The following is a 16752-nucleotide window of genomic DNA, read 5'->3' as shown; positions in this document are numbered from 1 at the left end:
TTTCCCTGGGTAACCGTATAAGTTGCTAAGGTGTTAATGACGGCAGTGTAGTGAATGATGGATGTGTGTTGAGTGCTTACATCATCCCCACCATGGCCTTCTCCTTCCTCTGCCACACTGCTGTGCTGCCCATCTACTGTGAGCTGGACCAGTCAGTACCCTGCCTGCCTGACCGATGCAGCCCTTACACATCCTTCTAAACCGTGATTTTTATGCCATTGTAATCCTTGGGCTGGCTGTGTGTGAGAAAAAAGAAAAAAAAACGATACAAAAAAACAAATATTTATTATTCATTTTCGTGAATGGAAAACCGCTTTCAGTGTAAACTTCAATGACTCAAACCAGATATAAAGTATGTAGAAAATATGATTGTTATTATATGACTATTATATTTAAATAATATAATTTGAGAACTAACAATCACCAAAATAAAATCTAGACAGGGAGCATTGAAAATTCCCGAAACAATGAATTAAGCAGTACTGATTTTGTTTGAGCAAAAGAACAGCATACGCCATGGAAAAATGCATAGAATTGCAGGAAATTGGTTTTAAAACTGCAAAAATGTATCTCGGCTCCATGGACAAATGTGTATAATTGGCTTAAAAATGCCAAATTAAGTGGGCAGTGACACACCTCACAGAGAGAGAGAGATGGTTGACACTACAAGCTCTTTTAAATCCATGGTGTCTCCACCTCCTAAAATGTTATATTGGACCAGTCCTTCACTCTGCTCTCTGACAGGCCACATGGACACAGAGCTGTTGCTAGGCTACGACGTGTACCTTCCGAGTGATGTTGGTGATGGGGCTCATCTGGAAAAGAGACCTTGGTCTCAGCATTGACTCCGTGTCAAAATAAAGGTTCAATTAAAAACAAAAATGCCTGAGCGTCTGACAATCCTGCTGGCTGTGCTGCTGACTGTACCCCCATCCACTTCCCTGTAAGCACTGGACCCCTCTAAGACTACTGCCCTCAGTGTCTGCTTGTCTGCTCACACTCATACTTCCATATATATGAGTAGTTGGGGCTTTCTATCTGGTAAATGACAAAAATATTTACCAAACTGTCTATCCCATAGTTATTTGACTTGCCTCCTATCACAGCACCATATTTTAATGAGTCTAGTTGTATTAGTGCGCTAAACTGGTATGGCTGTCTGTTTGTCCTAAAGGCCCGTAAGGCAATGTCAATGCTGTTTTGTCGAGATAGGCCTTTCTCCTGGGTCTATCACACCTCGTGATGCTGCTGGCCATCTTCGTCCCTGACATCAGGAATGTGTTTGGGGTTGTGGGTAGGTGTTAAGTCATTTAACTGATGGGGTTTCCTTTTGGGGGGTATTTATTGTTCCATTAGCATCTACTGGTAATGTTAGGACCTTATTAGCTAAATGGGTTTCGAATTGTTGGTTAATGTTCTCATGTTTAGGTTCTTTAATCTGTAGTTTGCTTTGGGTGTTAAGTATACCGTGTGTACAAAGTCTCTGGAGTCTGTGGTGGTAAGTGCACACTTCCCAAATTCATCCTCATACTGAAGTTGTTTAGCCTCATAAATCATGGAAAAGGCAAGTTTGCAAGGACCCCCAAAAAACGAAAGAAAATGTAACATTTTTAATGGCAATGTTTTCATATCTGCTGGCAATGTCATGCAATGTAATAATCATGACTAACCTGTGACTGCACTGTATCACTAAGATGATGTCATTTCCCTGTGCCCCCAGGCTCTGTTTCTGCTGATCTTCAGCCTGTTTGTGGGACTGCTCAGTCTGTGTCACTGTGGTACCTGGGCAGAGAACCCCTGAACAGGACCACATGACCAGACAAGCCACGTACCTGCTCCATGGAGCATAAAGGGAAAATGCTGACAAATAAATAATATTTGGCAGCACAACAGGACGCTATGACCACCAAACAGGTCAGTGGTAGGACCACAAGATCACTGCATCCAGACTCTGAAAGCATAAGATTGCCCAGTTACTGAATGTTGCTCTGATGTATTGAGTGAATATACTATACACTCCTCTATACCGCACCTCCGGTATCCATAGAAGAAAAGTCATTCAAATGCTTATCAACTATTTCATTATATGATCCATTTATTGTACTGTAAAATATGAAATTGTCAATCTTTGAAGTTAAATAAAAGGGAAACATTGTGATTTGTATAATTGACTTTGGTCTTTTGAGGACTTTTGTGATCTCTTTTACTGTGGAATGATAATCACTCGAGCATGTTGTATGTGCGTGTGTGTGTGATTGACAGCCATATTATTGACGTTGGGACAAACTCTGCAGTGTAGGGCTGGGGGTTCTGTCTGTAGCTAATGAAAGCCAAATGCCCAGTATGTTTCCAATCACGATGCTGTTTAGATTCTCTCTGCACCCTCTGGAACCTCTGGTCGCTGAACTGCCGCTTCTAATCTGAGGAATTAGGCTCACTGACTGGTCTCCATTTCCCTCCCAAAGCAGAGCAGAAGACCGCCCTCTCCTCACACCCCCAACCAGGGGTTAGGAGGCTCCCTAATCCAGGAAATCTCCCTGGCCTCCCCCATACCCCGCAGGACGTTCCTAGAACAGGCAGACAGCCTGCTGGCTATGAAAAATAACATGGGAGATCTGCTATCGTCAGGGATGTGAGTCATTGCTGGAGTATTCTGGTAGAGCTTTGCTAGTTTGGCTTGCATATACAGTGCCTTTGGAAAGTATTCAGACCACTTGACGTTACAGCCTTATACTAAAATGGATTAAATAAAACAATTTCCTCAACAATCAACACGCAATACCCCATAATGAGAAAGCGAAAAAGGTTTTGAAATTTAGCAAATGTATTAACTGAAATACCTTATTTACACCAGTATTCAGACCCTTTGCTATGAGACTCGAAATTGGGCTCAGGTGCATCCTGTTTTCATTGATAATCCTTGATGTTTCTACAACTTGATTGGAGTCCACCTGTGGCAAATTCAATTGATTGAACATGATTTGGAAAGGCACATATCTGGGGAAGGGTACCAAAACGTTTCTGCAGCATTGAAGGTCCAAGAACACAGTGGTCTCCATCTTTTTTTATATTAAAAAAAAACAACTTTTACCCCTTTTTTCTCTCTACTTTCGTGGTATCCAATTGGTAGTCAGTCTTGCCTCATCGGTGCAACTCCCGTATGGACTCGGAGAGGCGAAGTTTGATAGCTGTGCTTTCTCCGTAACACAACCCAGCCAAGCCGCACTGCTTCTTGACACAATGCCCGCTTAACCCGGAAGCCAGCCGCACCAATGTGTCGGAGGAAACACTGTACATCTGGCGACCGTGTCAGCGTGCATTGCGCCCAGCCTGCCACCCCATGGGTCTCCCGGTCGCGGCCGGGTGCGACAGAGCCTGGACTCGAACCAGGATCTCTAGTGGCACACTGCGATGCAGTGCCTTAGATCACTGCGCCACTCGAGAGGCCGGCCTCAATCATTCTTAAATGGGAGAAGTTTGGAACCACCAAGACTTCCTAGAACTAGCCGCCTTGCTAAACTGCGCAATCTGGGCATAAGGGCCTTGGTCAGGGAGGTGACCAAGAACCCGATGGTCACTGACAGAGCACCAGAGTTCCTCTGTGGAGATGGGAGAACCTTCCAGAAGGACAGCCATCTCTGCAGCACTCCACCAATTAGGCCTTTGTGGTAGTGGCCAGACAGAAGCCACTCAGTAAAAGGCACATGACTGCCCGCTTGGAGTTTGCCAAAAGGCACCTAAAGACTCAGGCCATGAGAAACAAGATTCTCTGGTATGATGAAACCAAGATTGAACTCTTTGGCCTGAATGCCAAGCGTCACGTCTGGATGAAATCTGGCACCATCCCTACGGTGAAGCATGGTGGTGGCAGCATCCATGCATTTTCAGCGGTAGGGACTGGGAGAGTGGTCAGGATCGAGGCAAAGATGAACGGAGCAAAGTACAGAGAGTTCCTTGATGAAAACCTGCTCCAGAGCGCTCAGGACCTCAGACTGGGGCGAATGTTCACCTTCCAACAGGACAACGACCCTAAACACACAGCCAAGACAACACAGGAGTGACTTCGGGACAAGTCCTTGAGTGGCCCAGCCAGAGCCCGGACTTGAGCCAGATCGAAAATCTCTGGAGAGACCTTTAAAATAGCTGTGCAGCAATGCTCCCCATCCAACCTGTCAGAGCTCGAGAGGATCTGCAGAGAAGAATGGGAGAAACTCCCCAACTACAGGTGTGCCAAGCTTGTAGCGTCATACCCACGAAGACTTAAGGTTGTAATCGCTGCCAAAGGTGCTCAAACAAAATACTGAGTAAAGGGTCTGAATACTTATGTAAATGTGATATTTCATTTTTTATACATTTGAAACAAAAAAATACAAACCTGTTTTTGTTTTGTCATTATTGGGTATTGTGTATAGATTGATGAGAGGGGAAAAAACGATTTAATCAATTTTAGAATAAGGCCGTAACAAAATGTGGAAAAAGTCAAGGGGGTCTGAATACTTTCCGAATGTACTGTGTGCGCAGATGTATACAATACCAGTCAAAAGTTTGGACACACCTACTCATTCAAGGGTCTTTCTTTATTTTTACGATTTTCTACATTGTAGAATAATACTGAAGACATCAACTATGAAATAGCACATTTGGAATCATGTACTAACCAAAAAAGTGTTAAACAAATCAAAATATTTTTGATTTTTGATTCTTCAAAGTAGCCACCCTTTGCCTTTGCACACTTTTGGCATTCTCTCAAACAGCTTCACCTGGAATGCTTTTCCAACAGTCTTGAAGGAGATCCCACATATGCTGAACACTTGTTGGCTGCTTTTCCTTCACTCTGACCAGACTCATCCCAAACCATCTCAATTGGTTTGAGGTTGGGTGATTGTGGAGGCCAGGTCATCTGATGCAGGCCAGGTCATCTCCTTACTGTCCCTAGAATTTCTAAGCAAACAGCTGGAGGCAGGGCTTTCTCCTATAGAGCTCGATTTTTATGGAATGGTCTGCCTATCCATGTGAGAGACGCAGACTCGATCTCAACCTTTTTAAGTCTTTATTGAAGACTCATCTCTTCGGTAGGTCCTATGATTGAGTGTAGTCTGGCCCAGGAGTGTGAAGGTGAACGGAAAGGCACTGGAGCAACGAACCGCCCTTGCTGTCTCTGCCTGGCCGGTTCCCCTTTCTCCACTGGGATTCTCTGCCTCTAACCCTATTACAGGGGCTGAGTCACTGGCTTACTGGTGCACTTCCATGCCGTCCTGAGGGGTGCGTCTAATGTTGAATGGGTTGAGTCACTGACGTGGTCTTCCTGTCTGGGTTGGCGCCCCCCCTTGGGTTGTGCCATGGCGGAGATCTTCGTGGGCTATACTCAGCCTTGTCTCAGGATGGTAAGTTGGTGGTTGAAGATATCACCCTAGTGGTGTGGGGACTGTGCTTTGGCAAAGTGGGTGGGGTTATATCCTGCCTGTTTGGCCCTGTCCGGGGGTATCGTCGGACAGGGCCACAGTGTCTCCCGACCCCTCCTGTCTCAGCCTCCAGTATCTATGCTGCAATAGTTTGTGTCGGGGGGCTAGGGTCAGTCTGTTATCTGGAGTATTTCTCCTGTCTTATCCGTTGTCCTGTGTGAATTTAAGTATGCTCTTTCTAATTCTCTTTCTCTCAGAGGATCTGAGCCCTAGGACCATGCCTCAGGACTACCTGGCCTGATGACTCCTTGCTGTCCCCAGTCCACCTGGTCGTGCTGCTGCTCCAGTTTCAACTGTTCTGCCTGCGGCTATGGAACCCTGACCTGTTTACCGGACGTGCTACCTTGTCCCAGACCTGCTGTTTTATACTCTCTAGAGACAGCAGGTGCGGTAGAGATACTCTGAATGATCGGCTATGAAAAGCCAACTGACATTTACTCCTGAGGTGCTGACCTGTTGCACCCTCTACAACCACTGTGATTATTATTATCTGACCCTGCTGGTCATCTATGAACATTTTGGCCATGTTCTGTTATCTCCACCCGGCACAGCCAGAAGAGGACTGGCCACCCCTCATAGCCTGGTTCCTCTCTTGGTTTCTTCCTAGGTTCCGGCCTTTCTAGGGAGTTTTTCCTAGCCACCGTGCTTCTACACCTGCATTGCTTACTGTTTGGGTTTTTAGGCTGGGTTTCTGTACAGCACTTTGTGACATCAGCTGATGTAAGAAGGGCTTTATAAATACATTTGATTGATGCAGCACTCCAACACTCTCCTTCTCGGTCAAATAGCCCTTACACAGCCTGGAGGTGTGTTGGGTCATTGTCCTGTTGAAAAACAAATGAACGCAAACCAGATGGGATGGTATATCGCTGCATAATGCTGTGGTAACCATGCTGGTTAAGTGTGCGTTGAATTATAAATACATCACAGACAGTGTCACCAGCAAAGCACCCCCACACCATCACAGCTCCTCCTCCATACTTCATGTTGGGAACCACACATGCAGAGATCATCCGTTCACCTACTTTGCGTCTCACAAAGACACAGCGGTTGGAACCAAAAATCTCCAATTTGGACTCATCAGACCAAAGGACAGATTTCCACCAGTCTAATGTCCAGTTCTTTTGTTTCTTGGCCCAGCAAGTTTCTTCTTATTATTGATGTCCTGTAGTAGTGGTTTCCTTGCAGCAATTTGACTATGAAGACCTGATTCACGCAGTCTCCTCTGAACAGTTTATGTTGAAATGTCTTATCTGAACTCTGAAGCATTTATTTGGGCTGCAAATTCTGAGGCTGGTAACTCTAATGAACTTATCCTCTGCAAAATATGTAACTCTGGGTCTTCCTTTCCTGTGGCTGTCCTCATGAGAGCCAGTTCCATAGTGCTTGATGGTTTTTGCGACTGCACTTGAAGAAACTTTCAAGTTATTCATTTTCTGCATTGACTGACCTTCATGTCTTAAAGTAATTGTGGCCTGTCATTTCTCTTTGCTTATTTGAGCTGTTCTTGACATAATATGGACGTGGTCTTACCAGATAGCCCTATCTTCTGTTTACCACCCCTACCTTGTCACAACACAACTGATTGGCTCAAAAGCATTAAGGAAAGAAATTCCACAAACTAACTTTTAACTTGAGAAACAGACGCCTCACAAGTCCTCAACTGGCAGCTTCGTTAAATAGTACCCGCAAAACACCAGTCTCAACGTCAACAGTGAAGAGGCGACTCCGGGATGCTTTGCAACTCTGCCTAGAAGAACAGCATCCCGGAGTTGCCTCTTCACTGTTGACGTTGAGACTGGTGTTTTGTGGGTACTATTTAATGAAGCTGCCAGTTGGGGACTTGTGAGGCGTCTGTTTCTCAAACTAGACACTCTAATGTACTTGTCCTCTTGCTCAGTTGTGCACCGGGGCCTCCCACTGCTCTTTCTATTCTGGTTAGAGCCAGTTTGCGCTGTTCTGTGAAGGGAGTAGTACACAGCGTTGTACAAAATCTTCAGTTTCTTGGCAATTTCTCGCATGGGATAGCCTTCATTTCTCCGAACAAGAATAGACTGACGAGTTTCAGAAGAAAGGGCTTTGTTTCTGGCCATTTTGAGCCTGTAATCGAACCCACAAATGCTGATGCTCCAGATACTCAACTAGTCTAAAGGAGGCCATATTTATTGCTTCTTTAATCAGGACAACAGTTTTCAATAATAATAATATAAATAATAATGTAAATATATTTGGCTATTATAAAAAGCTAAAATGTTGATACAAATACCTGTCATTGAAATGAAAACATCATTTGTGGAATTTTAGGTTTCTACACGATGTAAAAGCTCTATTTTCCTATTGACATGCATTACATAGAAAATTGTCAGAAGTTTTATAGTATGTGAAATTTCAAAAATCGAGTTTACTTTAAATGCCCGGATGTCATTATAATTTAGGCTTTCCATCTAGTAGAATTATCTGCACACTATTGAGGAAGACAGTCGTCTTTTCACATCCATGTGTATTCGACAACAGCTGAAAATCAGAATAGGGGACGCCCTCTACAAAAATGAACAACAAAAATGAACGAATGGCGGGGAACAAGCACGATTGCTGATTTGATGATGCCTTCTCCGTATAGATGAACCTAGCTGGCTACCTAAAGCCAACTTAATAAAATTGCTAGGTGGCTAGTATTACAGAGAAAAAACTAAAAATTTTAGTTGTATTTATTAATCAAGAAGGAATTGATAGGCTACATAGCTTGATCAAATACATTTACAAACATACATTTGAAGTCGGAAGTTTACTTACACTTAGGTTGGAGTCATTAAAACTTGTTTTTCAACCACTCCACAAATTTCTTGTTAACAAACTATAGTTTTGGCAAGTCGGTTAGGACATCTACTTCGTGCATGGCACGAGTAATTTTTCCAACAGTTGTTTACAGACAGATTATTTCACTTATAATTTACTGTATCACAAATCCTGTGGGTCAGAAGTTTACATACGCTAAGTTGACTGTGCCTTTAAACAGCTTGGATAATTCCAGAAAATTATGTCATGGCTTTAAAGCTTCTGATAGGCTAATTGACATCATTTGAGTCAATTGGAAGTGTACCTGTGGATGTATTTCAAGGCCTACCTTCAAACTCAGTGCCTATTTGTGTGACATCATGGGAAAATCAAAAGAAATCAGCCAAGACCTCAGAAAAAAATTGTAGATCTCTACAAGTCTGGTTCATCCTTAGGAGCAATTTTTAAACACCTGAAGATACCTCATTCATCTATACAAACAATAGTACGCAAGTATAAACACCATGGGACCACGCAGCCATCATACCGCTCAGGAAGGAGACGCGTTCTGTCTCCTAGAGATGAAGCTATTTTGGTGCGAAAATTGCAAATCAATCCCAGAACAGCAGCAAAGGACCTTGTGAAGATGCTGGAGGAAACAGGTACAAAAGTATCTATATCCACAGTAAAACAAGTCCTATATCGATATAACCTGAAAGGCTGCTCAGCAAGGAAGAAGCCACTGCTCCAAAACCGCCATAAAAAAGACAGACTACGGTTTGCAACTGCACCTTGGGACAAAGATTGTACTTTTTGAAGAAATGTCCTCTGGTCTGATGAAACAAAAATAGAAATGTTTGGCCATAATGACCATCGTTATGTTTGAAGGAAAAAGGGGGAGGCTTGCAAGCCGAAGAACACCATCCCATCCGTGAAGCACGGGGATGGCAGCATCATGTTGTGGGGGTGCTTTGCCGCAGGAGGGACTGGTGCACTTCACAAAATAGATGGCATCACGAGGGAGGAAAATTATGGGGATATATTGAAGCAACATCTCAAGACATCAGTCAGGAAGTTAAAGCTTGGTCGCAAATGTGTCTTCCAAATGGACAATGACCCCAAGCGTACTTCCAAAGTTGTGGCAAAATGGCTTAAGAACAACAAAGTCAAGGTATTGGAGTGGCCATCACAAAGCCCTGACCTCAATCCTATAGAAGATTTGTGGGCAGAACTGAAAAAGCATGTGTGAGCAAGGAGGCCTACAAACCTGACTCAGTACACCAGCTCTGTCAGGAGGAATGGGCCAAAATTCACCCAACTTATTGTGGGAAGCTTGTGGAAGGATACCCGAAAAGTTTGACCCAAGTTAAACAATTTAAAGGCAATGCTACCAAATACTAATTGAGTGTATGTAAACTTCTGGCCCACTGGGAATGTGATGAAAGAAATAAAAGCTGAAATAAATAATTCGCTCTACTATTATTCTGACATTTCACATTCTTAAAATAAAGTGGTGGTCCTAACTGGCCTAAAACAGGGAATTTTTACTAGGATTAAATGTCAGGAATTGTGAAAAACTGAGTTTAAATGTATTTGGCTGAGGTGTATGTAAACTTCCGACTTCAACTGTAACTCCTGTGAGTCCTGCCCATCACCGGCAGCTAAAATGAAATCAAACGCTACAGTACGTGTGCCACTCTACAAACCCTTTCCTCCTCCACTGATGATACTGTCTGCACACAATTGAGTAGCTAGTGTCCTGCCAAGCATATCTTTGCTCCAGGGGGATACTCTTTGCCTGCTCCAGTCTGTGTGCCCCCCCCCCCCTCACAATACCGCTGACAGATCTTTTTATATATAATTATGATAAAACGGGGGCTTAAAAATGTAATTCATATTACATCTGAACATTTTAAAAACAGGAAAAATCTGAGGGGGCACATGCCCCCTATGGGCATGACGCCTCTGCTCTCATCTTGCCCATAACTACACAGATGTATGACATCCAAACAGAAAAGTAATCCTTTGTCTGCTTGTGTGATTTCCCTCCGATGATTTAGGTTGCAAAGAGAGGCTTTTCTGTAAAGCATTTCAGTAAAGACACAGGTTTGTTAACCAGTAACAGATATGGAGTTGTATAGATTATAGCTATCTGTCATCACTGTTGTCGGTTGGTCAGCACACAGGTTTCCACTGAAATGGTGATAATCAGGAACATCACTACACTGATGGCCTGTCTTATGTTCCCAAGGAAACCAGTATACCGTAAGCTGCCAATATTCCTCAATCACTGCACCATCTAGTGTTTGACGACTTAACTCCACATCTCTACCACTGCTTGTTGACATGGCGTGCTTCGTTTACGTAAACTACGGAAGAGAGATGTAACCAAATGCAGGAGTTTTCTCCTTGCTTTTCCCTGAGTTGGAGATGTATGTTAATGTAGACCAGGGGCATGTGTCCTCAGCAGAGGGAGGGAGTGTTTTTTTGTTTTGCCAAACTGGCTCCCACCCTGGGCCTGTGTCCAGCAGAATGACAACACCCTCTCCCAGGGAGGAAAGATGGAGTGGGGAGGGGACACTGGGCTTAAATTAAACCCCCGCTGGCAGCCACAGCTCTCATATTATTCTTAGAGGTGTCGGTTGTATTCTTAAATGTTTTCTGTTGATCAGGACGCGGGGTACCACCACCAGTTCGTATTCAATGTCCCTACTTTGACCCTTTTGTTTGTGTGTACGTGTGTGTGCACACCTTATTAAAATATATTCTCAAGTCTCAGAATTCAGAACTGTTCTGTGTACTCCCGTTCAGTGAATTCCTATTCCCAGAACTGAGTAACGATACAGGGTAAGCCCACAGGGACACAGTATAATGGCCTCTAGTCCTCCCAGTAGGAAAAGACCGGTCCTGGCCAGACAGATGAAGGGACAGACAATCCAAGTTTCCTCAGGTGGTCCTGGTGTAACTGGATGTGTGGTAGCAGCCAGGATGATCAGTGGTTGGCTCTGAGAGCGTGGCCATGAGAGAGAGCAGAACCTCTTCTTGAGTGCCCCACTTCCTGGTCCTGTGCAACAGATGAGGAGCCATCAGTATAGGCTCAGTACAGGCGCCATCTGGCACTGTAGCAGATCCAAGGCCTGTAAAACATCTGCTTACTGTTTACCATTACAACCTGAACAACCTATTCAAAGTCAGCGCTGAGAGGGAGTCTTGTAATATGTTTTAGTATTAAACTTTTTCCTAGTGGCCATGTGAGATGTTTTTCTTTATTTGAACATTATGGTTGGGGAATGTCGTGCAGACATGAGAGCAGTCAGAATCCACTTGTAAATACTATAATAGATCTGTACATAATGTTATGTGACAGTGTCAACAGATATGAAGGGTCTTTTCATCATTACTATGTCAGCCTGCTCCCTCTAACCACTCATTCTTGCTACTTTCCATCCCACAGAGTACTTCTTTAACCCCAATCGATTTACATGGTCTATCACTAGCCATGCTTTTCACGTCACACTAAGAACATGTCTCACTCTGAGGTCTCTTAACACCACAGATGTCCCCTCATTCACACCACTCCAGTCATATTAATCACTTCACACATGCACCCGCACACATGTGCACTTCACACACATACAGTATACACACACCTATACGCGCACACACACTATAGGGTGAAGAATTAGCACTTTCAGTTAACTGTGTATGTGAGGCTGGCAGCAGGCTCCTGCAGTGTAATTTATGGCCACAGAGCTTTTCAAAACTACCTCTTTGTTAAGTGAGTGACATACGCTGATCACAAAAGCCTACATGGAAGAAGGTAAAGCTGAAAGAAGCTAACATTATTTTCTCACAGTGCAACTGGCAGTGTCTTGTGTAAAGAGCTTGAAAACACACCAATCACACAGCAATTTTCTGCAATTGTCATTTTCTTTGTGGCTGTTGTGGTTGAAGGGCTCTGTGTAGTGGTCTTCGTCCTTATTATACTGACTAGAATGTAGCAGGGCCTTCACTCCACTGGATGTCAGGGCTCTGCTCGATAAAGTGCACTTCCCCTACTTGTCCTCTCAAGTGCTTTATCAATCACTGAAACAGATAGACAATGCTGAGTTCACCGCTTAACGCCAACCAAATGTCAACAGCATGTCTTTGAAGCCTTGGCAGTAGAATTAAGTTCCATGTTGATCACTTTTCTCTTTCTCACTGCAGTTTTGGTTGACACAATAGCAGCACAATAACGTAGGATGAACTGATTCAAACAATGCGGTCTCCATAGTGACAAACACACAAACTCCTGCTAAGGAATGTGTAATGCGCACTATAGTTAAGAAGAAAGAGGTCAAGATAATTCCATATAACTACACATAAACACTAGAGCAGGAGAGAACAATGATTTGTTTACTACATTTAGAGCAGTGTTGGCCTCCAACAGCTCATAGCTGATTTAGACAGGAGGAGGTGGGGGAGATCGGCTAGGAAGGGGGTCGCAATGGTCAGCAGCACAGTATGGGGATTTGAGCAGACTGTTTTTGGGAAGGGGGGGTGCACACCTCTCCCCCCCGATCCCCTCAGCCCTACGCTGAGCCCTTAATGCGGCCCTGACGCCTCGCTGGCGCAGAGGCCACGCTGCCCCGCATCTGGAGCCAATTACCCAGGAGGAGCTGTGACATAGAACCCCACTCCCCCGCTCCGCTCTGCTGTCCCACACAGGACGGCCCAGTCTCACATTCACACATTCCTCTGCTTTTCACAACCTTATTCTCTCTCACTCTCGCTTTCTCCTTCCTTCCCTTCCTCTACATCTCTGTCTACCAGTCTAGATTTCCATATCCTGTCTTCTCTCACCCCCATAACTTATCTTATTACATCTACTATAGTACTATTCACACACAGTCTGCTTGTCTCTCCATATTAAACTTGAAATAGGAAACACAGAACTCGCTCTCTGACTCTACTCCAAAAAGGGTGGAAGGAATGGTAAAGTAGGATAGTGAAGTCAAATGCACCCTGACTGGGACAAACTTTCTCTCTCTCTGTCTTTCTCCATCCATTCTAAACCTGCAAATATGAAGGTGTCACGTTTCCCAGTGGCAGAGTGCTGGTATGAAATATGCACATGTAAATAAAGGAACACTTAACACCAAATCAGCTTTTACGACTGATTTATGGCATGCTGGTTCTCCCCTCATTTCATCTAAAGGACTGCTTGTTTTATTTTGCAGGTGAGGAAGCAAACTAAGGGGTGCAAAAGCTAGAGGAGGGCAAACATACATTGACTTAGTTCTGCAAAGTATAAATAGTATGTTCTCACAATAACAAATTATCCCCAAAATAAATGTTACTGTCATCCAACGTTGACCCCAAGTTGCATTCAACCAAATGAGCTTTTTATAGGGTTTACTTAAGCAATAAGGCACGAGGGGGTGTGGTATATGGCCAATATACCACGGCTAAAGGCTGTTCTCGAGGTGCCTTATTGCTATTATAAACTGATTACAAACGCAATTAGAACAGTAAAATAAATGTTTATTCATACCCGTGGTATACAGTCTGATATACCACGGCTTTCAGACAATCAGCATTCAGGGCTCAAACCACCCAGTTTATAATCTGGTTTATCATATAGCTTTATCTCTGTTTATAGCCCTGTGAGGACAGTGAATAGGAAAGAGTGACGCTGATGGTGGATTACATATCAGCTCATTTGGCCTGGTTCTCACACATACTTACACCTCAACACACACTACATACGCCCACACACACACATAACATGCGCATACATACATTTGACGCCACACACACACACCACATACGCTACTGCTCCACATACACTGCTACCACAGCTCAGTCTATTATCTATCCTGTTTCCTAGTCACTTTACCACTACCTATATGTACATTACCTCGTACCCCTGCACATCAACTCGGTACCGGTACTCCCTGTACTGTATATAGCCATGTTAATCTTACTTATTGTTATTCACTGTGTATTTATCCCTCGTACCACTATTTCTATTATATTTTTTTACTTTATCTTTAACTCTTAACTGACTTTCCTAGTTAAATAAAAACATGTAAAAAACTCTGCATTGTTGGAAAATGATCCGTAAGCATTTCACTGTTAGTCTCCATCTCTTGTTTACAAAACATGTGACAAATAACATTTGATTCTGTATTCAGGACTTTAGTTCTCTCTAGTCTCTCTAGGGCTGATGGGGTATGGTGTTGAGGCAATGCCCCTATAAGTAATTGGGTTCGGGCTGAGGGGATGATAGGGGTGGGGGTTGATGTGGGAGGCATGGTGCTTGTATACTAGCCCCTCGGGCCTTTCCTTACCGGGGTCAACACTCACATACAGAGGGCTGGGAATGGAGCTCACCATACCTGGCCCATATTACCCATATTCCCTGTTGTCCTGTTTAGCACCAATGCTATGGTTCATTAGCTGCAGCTATAGAGTGTACCTGGGCAGGGAGCCAGAGAATAGAGCTGTCCCGGGTTACAGAAGTGGAAATCTGTGGACGGTGAAGGGAAATGTGGAACCACTACAGGTGGCAGTTACTTCAGTCATTCCAATGAATATCCTACACTGTGATACAGCTGAGTTGTGGTAGCTGCTTCTCTGTTAATGTGTACAAGAACGTTAACATGCCGTTTTTGTGGAGTACACACCAGAACATGCGTTTGAGTTCATATGTCTAGTGTATGATAACTCTTGATTTGGGTTAGGCAACAGCTGTAGAGAGGAGAGTGTAGAAAGGGATGACAAGCAGGTGAAAGTAGGGGAGAGACAGGAACAGTTGGGAAAACAGGGAGACCAAACAAATCATCCTCCATGATCGTAAAAACGCCTGCCATGGATGGCATCAGTGAAACTGTGGGAGGAAGATGGCTATCAAATCAACACTTGAGTTCAACAGCAGTCTTAGCCTGCCCTCTGCTGGACAGTAAGGTGTAATGCTCCACAAACCAGGCAATGAACCAATATTTCATGGAAATAATGAAAGTGAGGAATGGTTACTCACAGACAATCGATGAATTGAATGTGAATACCTGAAATGAACATTTTCTCAAGGGGTTGTTAAAGACCAACATGATGTATTAGCACATCATTTGGCCGGTGTAGGCTGTCATTGTAAATAAGAATTTGTTCTTAACTGACTTGCCTAGTTAAATTTAAAAAATGAAGACATATCCCTCTCTAATGTTTTTATGTCTGACTGAACACACTGACACCTACAGTATACAAATACATCTGTATTCAGGTTAGTCATTCTGTGGTGATGATTGTGAAACAGATGAACCCACACTATCCTATCTGTCACTTTTATCTCATCACTCTCCTCTTTTTATAAGGGCAGGTAAAAGCTGTTGTTTATGACAGCCTTTATCCCTGAGATGTGTAAGAGCCGTGTTAAAAGCTTTGTCGTTTACGACCACCTCTCTTCCCTGGGATGTGGCCTCTTTATTTGAAGCAGCTGAAAGAGAGAGATGTGGGGCGCTGACATTTGGCAGAGAAGGGTGAGAGGTCATGTCTAACACTAATAACGACCAGACTTTGATCATGACATTTATGGATGGACTAAACTCCCCTAAAGCACACCACATAGAGAGAGATAGACAGAGGGGAGAGAAATAGAGAGAACAAGAGGAAAGAATGACAGTTTGCACCGAATGGGGAAAAAATGGAGACCCACAGAGAGTGGGGTCAAGGGAGTTAGAAAATGAGGGCAGAGGGAGAGTGTGTGTGTCAGAGGAAGATATTCAGAGACAGAGGGTGCAAGTAGGGTTAGACTGGAGGGGAGTTAGGACCAATACATGAGTTTCAAGGTCATCATTTGTGGTTGCTGGTGACTTTTATAGGTTATAGGTCCTCTGAGGCTCTCAGAAGAAAACTCATGCCTTTTCATTATTAGAACTCAGCATAAATCAACTCCACATCTCCCATCCTTTTAATTCACATTAAAAGCCCCGTTGTTTCTCCTATGTCTTGCAGCTCATGGCCATGTGCGTTTAGATCTTCACAGCTGTGCCAGGTGAGCTAGGATTTTTCTCACACAAGAACTGTACAAAAGACCTCAGGGATGAACTACTGAGACTAGATAGCTTGCAGTCTCCATTCTGAGTATTTATCTAAGTGTGAAGTTGAAGAATGTGTAGCTCTAGTTATTCACACTCTCTGTTTATCACAAGAGGGTGCTATTTGATCATTTATTTACAGTGCCTTCAGAAAGTATTCCACATTTTATTGTTACAGCTTGAATTTAAAATGAATTAAATTGAGATGTTGTGTCACTGGCCTACAGACAATACCCCATAATGTCAAAGTGGAATTATGTTTTTCGAAATTATTACAAATGAATTAAATGAAAAGCTATTGTATGCAATAAGTGTTTAACATGATTTTTGAATGACTACCTCATCTCTGTTCCCAAAACATACAATTTCTGTAAGGTCCCTCAGTCAAGCAGTGAATTTCAACCACAGATCCAACCACAAAGACTAGGGAGGTTTTT

The 16752-nt window shown here is 43.5% G+C and overlaps 1 long non-coding RNA gene across 2 annotated transcripts in view; it reads left to right on the top strand.

Moving 5' to 3' along the window:
• The window catches only part of LOC111968664 (uncharacterized), a 28996-nt gene extending 26829 nt beyond the window's left edge, over nucleotides 1–2167 (top strand). For both annotated transcript variants that reach the window (XR_002877903.2, XR_002877904.2), the window contains one exon: nucleotides 1721–2167. This is a non-coding gene — a long non-coding RNA (uncharacterized lncRNA). The remainder of the gene's footprint in view (nucleotides 1–1720) is intronic.
• Nucleotides 2168–16752: the final 14585 nt, after the last annotated feature.

This window comes from Salvelinus sp. IW2-2015, linkage group LG9 (genome assembly GCF_002910315.2).
Source record: "Salvelinus sp. IW2-2015 linkage group LG9, ASM291031v2, whole genome shotgun sequence".
Lineage (NCBI taxonomy): Eukaryota > Metazoa > Chordata > Actinopteri > Salmoniformes > Salmonidae > Salvelinus > Salvelinus sp. IW2-2015.
Note: the sequence above shows the minus strand (reverse complement) of the source record. Positions and strands in the feature narration are given on the sequence as shown.